The 6,136-nt window shown below is 38.1% G+C and overlaps 1 long non-coding RNA gene across 2 annotated transcripts; it reads right to left on the bottom strand.

The window, feature by feature from the left end:
• Window positions 1–654: 654 nt before the first annotated feature.
• LOC110369555 lies at window positions 655–3,968 on the bottom strand. 2 transcript variants are annotated; one of them, XR_002429179.2, is made up of 3 exons: window positions 3,836–3,968; window positions 1,434–1,497; window positions 655–1,118 (listed from the first exon to the last, which is right to left on the bottom strand). It is a non-coding gene; the product is annotated as an uncharacterized LOC110369555 (long non-coding RNA). The 2 variants fall into 2 exon arrangements; XR_004927928.1 differs by lacking the exon at window positions 3,836–3,968 and adding an exon at window positions 2,792–2,955.
• Window positions 3,969–6,136: the final 2,168 nt, after the last annotated feature.

Raw genomic sequence — 6,136 nt, 5'->3', positions numbered from 1 at the left:
AATATGTTTTTGTATTTCTGTAAATTGAGGCAAGAGTAAAATTATTTTGCATTCTTAAATATCACAGCTCTTTGCAACGTGCAGATGGTGTTAAATAATTGATGCTTAAAGAATGCTGCTGGTAATGGTAATTGACAAAGGTTAGGACAAAAAATTATATTTTTTAAAACAAAAAGGACAAGGATGTGACAAAATTTAGTCAGCCCTTGCTTTCAGTGATGTGTGGCTGATATTTTTGGAAAGTACCCAAAAATTGTCCACCTTTTGTTTAAAATCATGCTAGTATTTTAAAGTCAGAATTCAAACCCTTATGACTGTGAAACATTTAAAGACATAGAGCCACAAGGGTAATTCTGTATAGCAGAGACATTGTGCTATATGTGTGTAAATAATTCTCTCTACGGATAAATATTTTTCTTCTTTATTCCCTTCCATGATTAATTGACACAAAAAGATACAAACTGCTCAAATATATGCAAAAAAATGTGTGCAACAGTTGCAAATTGCACGGATGTGTGAGTTTCCCCCTAAATCAATGTTCAACGCTTCTGGAAACATTTTAATCTCAGCAGTAAAGCAAGAATCCAGCCGGACAAAATAAGTCAAACAACACTGATTTATTTTTAACCATACAGCGTTGAGGTACGTTGGAAGAGTCTGTTAAAAACAAACGGGCACCACATCTCAGCACCTCATTTATTTGGAGCTGTCGGGAGACGGTGGCGTCCAGAAATGGGAACTCTAAACATTTGTTGCACAAATGCAAGCATGTGAGCTGTGTTGTTTTTTTTTTTCTTTCCAAAAACTTTACCACTTGTTATGAAGATACATTACATTGTGGCCGGTGTGTTGATGACTCCGTGCAGCATAAACGTGTCCGTGTTCGCTGCATCATGATTTTTAATTATCATATGTCTTCCTAGACATGGCATCTAAGTGTAGTAGGTTTAATCTGTGTTATGACACAATGTGTGGGAGGAAAAAGACGAGGTCTAGGCCTCAGTTCAGCCGGTTCGCTTTGGGTCTGCCAGCGAGCCGAGTACAGCCACACGATCACGAGGACAGCGGTCGAAAGCCATCCAAGATCTCTGAGGCGCTGTCACGCCACCATTATTGTTCTGCTGTCAAGAAACCAACAACATAGTTTACAATTCAGCGCCGATCACGCACATTGCTTTTACAGATTGCCCACATTTGCATTTAATTTAAAGAAAGCATGTTTTTTTTGTCTGCATGCGTGGAGAGTGTTGACACAAACGATGATGTCCTAACACTTGGACTGTCGCTGGGACTGAGAACCCCAGAAGGTTTTATAACGATGCCAGTCTTTTGAGCTGTTTGCTTAGGTCACAGTGGTTTTAAACTCAAACTATCAACAAAAAAAAGTCTTTAAACTGCTGTGGGTTAAGAAATACTCGGAGAGAGAACATCACCTTGCCTGCATAATGAAGCTGGCTCATTCTTCTTGCGTTGTCAGGTTCGTCCTGCTCTTCTTTACTGCATTGCAAGATATTGGTAATGACAACAACGTCAAAATCCTCACGATTTTAAGCAAGTCTTAATTCTTGTGTTCTGGCCAAAATTCTCTGTGAAAAGGGCAAAACTTTAAGTGGTAATTTAGAGAGATGCCATGGTCAGTCTCACTGTCAGCAGGCAGACGAAAGCATCTTAAATTCTGACTGGAAGTCAAACATACGGGACTTAATGCTTCCCAGATTGTGAGTCTGCAAACGAGCTTCCCTCACTCTGTAAATCCAGATGAATGTGTTTGTTCATCGGGGCACTTTTAGATTCATGCTGCAGAGGCACGGATATTAATCAGGGCTGGAGCGCTGTGAGTGAAAGTCAGACAGTAAGCACATATACAGTTAGATTTGGATGACAGATTATCCTCTCGCACTGTGTACTCTTCTATAAACCTGTCACATGAAAAATGGCTTCCAAGGTGCGTTTTGTAACAGCTCCAAAATTTAAACCAACAGAATTTTTTTTTTTAATGAACTTCATAACCTTCTCGGCAGAGGCGACAGTACACAACAAATCTGAGTCCCAGAGTACCTGTTCATGAGTTTTGGAGTGATCGGTTATGAGATTGTCAGATGGATCGGTATTTTTTGGAGTATACAATGCAGCTCCAGTCACTCATTGTGAAGAAAAAAGTGAACTAAAAGCCAACATCTTGATTAACCAGCTCATCATGATCCAACCCTCACCTGTGGACATGAAAAATGGGCCGTCGCTAAATGAGATCCCAGATGCAAGTGGCTGCAATGAGCTTTCCCTACAGCAGGCTGACACAAAGTCCAGGCCTGAGAGCAAACGGCCATAACACCAGTCCATAATAATTAGAACATCCAAACGCAAAGCCTTTAGTTTATGAATTAGGATAGCTCTTTCTGTGAACTTTATCCATGCAAGCTTAATTAGAGCTGCAAAGAGAGCATTATAAGACACATTATGGACAAGTCCAATAAACAGAAAGAGGATATTAATGTTCTTGGAGCTCATGTTAGCTGTCATCCAAACGTATTCCTCCTTTAGCATTTACAGAACGGGGGTTGGGGGTTTTAAATACCTTTTTTTTCAAATATAAAATGCAATACACAGCTGTTAAATTGTTCCTCTGAATTTTTTGGATCTCGGTTGTTAAGATGCTACTGTGTATCTGCCTGGTGGAGTGAACCTGGCTTTGGCAAATTTCATGTTCTCCCTCCCATCGGTCAATTAAAATTTACAAAAGAACGTCGCTGTTTTGACTGTAAACAGGCCCAAAGCAAAAATCAGGACTTACATTATTACACAGAGTGGAGTAAATATTTGAACTGCTCAGCCCTCTGATGTCTTGGCTCCGTGGTTTTTGTGTGTTGGAAGAGAAACGACAGTTTGATTAATTACCAAAATTCTCAGCTGTATTGAATGAAAGGTTAAAAGAAGTGAACTCGCTGGATTGCGTCCTTCTCTGTCTCTCTGGAAGTCCGGACTGGAAATCAGATATCCTGCTGTAACCTCTCGCCTAAAATAATGCTGGGGAAACTGTAAAGCAGTCGCCGATTCTGAATCCAAAAGCAATTTGACCCAATTAGTTTGAAGGAGATGTGATGGCCTCACAGATGAATACCAAGTGGCTTGAAGTGTTTCTAGAAAAACCTAAAAATTATTTTCAGTCCCCACTGAACACGCAACTAATTTTCCAGGTTATACAACAGCTTCAAGCTGTGGATGTGGAGGACTCGTTATGTCTCATGACGGCCCTTTGATTACGTTTGTTTTAGCATTTGTGTTTTCAGCGTGTCTCCTATAAATGTACCATTTATTTGTGGTTATCTTACAACAGACCGGAAATTGAAAATAGCTATAAGAATAAGAACATTTGGGAGTTTTTTTTTTTTTTTTTTTTTATCAATAATATTTTTGTTATTGGTCTATCCCTCAACCAGTGCAGTTCAAGGATCTTGATTAGTTGAACAGGAATTAAATGATTAGCACCCTGCAGCATCAAAAAGAAAAGTGCTAATTTTAGCAGTCTGTTTGTGGTCTGATCCTCGCCAATGTGATGGTTAATGAATGAAAGAATCATGGATACAAGTGAAATAAATGAGTAGCAGTAAATGGTTCTTTAAAAATGAAATATCCTATAGTAGATACTTAACAACACAAGTTGCTACTTTTTCAAAAGGTCATGTAACATCAGCAGCTCTAAACAAATTTGATTCAGCTGCACTGAGGTCAAGAGTTTGACTCCTCTGCTTCAGGCACAGACTGAGAGACTTTTTCACTCTTTTCCAACTAAGAACCATAGTCTCAGACCAAATGTTTCTGTTTATTTTTAACTCACCTTTTTAGGCTCCAAACATGAAAATCCATTTGCACACACAGAAATAACCCTTGAAAACACAAATACCCTTCTTCAGCCTTAATTGTGCAGTGCAATCTTCCATAATACAAAATAAGCAATTCCTCAGCTTCAAATAAATTCCCTAGATGTAAGATTAGCAGTAATGGTATGACTAGGTGTATGAAACTGTCTTCACACTCCATTTCTGCAATGATGATGGAGGCTTCCTACTTCCACTTTTCTTTAATAGACCTCATTTATGAAGCTTAAATACGCACAAAATGGGGCCTGATACTTGCATATGTCACTTTCCATGCAAATGTTTGGACCTACAAAAAAAACTTTACATGAAAATGTATGGTCCTCATGACAATTCTCACCCATCCAAGTGTCATGATTAATTTTTTTGTTTTGTTTGGACTTTTCCGGATTCAGCTCTGTCACCTCTTAGCAACAGCAACCATCCAATCAGCTCATTCATCTTCAGCCACCACTGCACACCTGATTAGATCCACCTGCAGGATGTAATTAGAGTCAACTCTGCTCACCTGTTCCCCTGTCTACATATACCTTCCTGCGAGGTCCTGCTGATTGCTCTGCCTGCTCTGGTGGGCCCTGCATTGGATATTAAAGTCAAAGCCTCGTTTTATTTATTTATTCATTTTGCATACATCATTTTTGTTTTTGCGGCATACGAACGCTTGTATCATGGATTCTACACAATATTTTATAAATTAGACCCCATGTGTGATCAGTTACGCATTTTATAATACATTGGTATATTTTTAGTATATCTTTTATATCCTGGCTTTGTCCACATATATTCAAAAATGCCAACTCAACTCCTAAGAGTGAGGCTACATCCAGAAACCTTTCTCTTTTATTATTATAATAATGTCTGACATAACCTTACCTCCATCATTCTTTTAGTCACACTCATAAACCCAGACTTTATGGCTTTAGACTTGCCTCACCATATCCGTTGAGTGCTATTTTTTTGTGGTTCACTTGCTCTTGAAATCAGTATTTTTTTTTATCTTTGTGAAGCCTAACTGTAAGCTTCTAACATATCCTAATATTTTTTTAAGGCACAATTAACACTTTTAAACCAAAGAAAAGTTTTACGCTAACTTGGGAATCTTTCAAAATGTCACTCAGTATTTCCTGTCCACATATAATTTCCAGTATTAAAGTAATGGCCGTATTTGGTTTAGCTCAAATTTCTGCATAGCAAATGTTTTCTCGGTGGTTAGAATTAAACTATGGTGAAATTTGCAATGGTGAAGAGGTGGATGCAGCAGTTTCTTTATTCAGACCTGCTACTAAATGTAGCTGTATAAAGCTACATTTTAAGAACGTTTGTCTAAAATTATATATTTTAGATTAAAGAAGTCATTGCTGAGTATGTACTTGTCCTCAAAATATAAAGAAATTGGTAAAATTTTAATGAAAAATAAAAAGGACTGTTTCAATGAAAACAACCAAAATTTTGGTAAAGTGAAATATATGGTGGCAGCTTGAGCTCCTTGTTTTAGCAGCAGAAAAAAATAATAATCAGGTAAAAGTTACATGGTTCCAATTTATTACAGGAAAAGCGCAGTTTTGTTTTGTCTCTTTTGAAAAATCTGCAACAACAAGCTTCAGGTTAAACAACCCGAGCTGAAGCAAAGCAACTCAAATTAATTTGTATGACATTATTCATACATAGGTTTGTTTACAGGTCATTTACAGGAAGATAAACTAAACAGTGAGAAGAAATCTATCTGATACACCAAATAAATGTAACAGCGTAACAATAAAAAACAGTATTTAGAATGAAATGAATAACTGAAATGACCAGCTTCAGTCAAATAGAAATGTCGGATATTATTTGTTAGTCTTCATGGATGAGCTGCAGTGAACAGCGTTATTTTCAGGCCCAAAAGTTTCTCCACACCTCAGGTTTTCAGTTGGTTTCAGAGCTGAGAACTCTATTCTCCCATTTTCAGTTCTCATCTTTGGAACCCAGAGAAAAGTGGTCTCTGCTGACAAGAGATGTCTACATGGCTTATACCGACAACTCATAAATACATATAAGCCAAAGACCATTTAGTCGTTTCAGGTCTGTTACGGTCGCTGACCTCTAGGGGCTCTATTCTTGCAGCTCGTCAGCCACCGCTTAAAGGTTGCCCATCCTAAGTGCCACATCCCTTTTGCCTGGGTCTTTGTCTGCAGTGATCTTGTTAAAAAAACTGTGTATCTTGGTAGCTCTGTGCTGCCTGCTGTGTTTTCTGTGAACTATTGTGCTATTCTAAAAAGCAA

This window comes from Fundulus heteroclitus, chromosome 23 (assembly GCF_011125445.2).
Source record: "Fundulus heteroclitus isolate FHET01 chromosome 23, MU-UCD_Fhet_4.1, whole genome shotgun sequence".
Taxonomy (NCBI): domain Eukaryota; kingdom Metazoa; phylum Chordata; class Actinopteri; order Cyprinodontiformes; family Fundulidae; genus Fundulus; species Fundulus heteroclitus.
Note: the sequence above shows the minus strand (reverse complement) of the source record. Positions and strands in the feature narration are given on the sequence as shown.